This window comes from Jatropha curcas, chromosome 3, assembly GCF_041381405.1.
Source record: "Jatropha curcas cultivar XTBG-Jc1 chromosome 3, XTBG_Jcur_1.0, whole genome shotgun sequence".
Taxonomy (NCBI): Eukaryota; Viridiplantae; Streptophyta; class Magnoliopsida; order Malpighiales; family Euphorbiaceae; genus Jatropha; species Jatropha curcas.
The window spans coordinates 11,002,540-11,002,980 of NC_143153.1; the positions used below are offsets into that span (position 1 = coordinate 11,002,540).

Below are 441 nucleotides of genomic sequence, written 5' to 3' on the forward strand. Positions count from 1 at the left end.
TCCCCAATTTCATATTGCCCATCACACCTATCACTTGCTTGTACAATAGAATTAACAGTGTTAGTAGTCAACAAATCTAACTTCCTTACCATATTGTCCACTTTGGCATTGAGTGTTGTAATGGCATCAATCTCATAAACTCCTACAGGCTTCTTCCTTTCAGAGTTGTTTTGATAATGTCTATTGCTTACCATCTCTTCTATCAACTCGTATGCCTCATCAATTCCCTTTCTTTCAAAAGATCCACTAGCAGCTACATCTAAAGTAATTTTTATGTTAGGACATAATGCATTATAAAAATTTTGTACTTGTAACCACTTGAGTAGGCTGTGACGTGGGCATTTCCTCCTTGAATCTCTACCAAGCTTCATACAAACTCTCTTGATCATGGTGGGAAAAAGTCGTTATCTCATTGCGAAGCTTTATGGTCTTTGAAGATGG

At 37.2% G+C, this 441-nt stretch overlaps 1 pseudogene; it reads left to right on the forward strand.

Annotated features, from left to right (window-relative positions):
- The first annotated feature begins 324 nt into the window (after positions 1–324).
- LOC149497551 (small nucleolar RNA R71) lies at positions 325–423 on the forward strand (annotated as a pseudogene).
- The last annotated feature ends 18 nt before the right edge of the window (positions 424–441 follow it).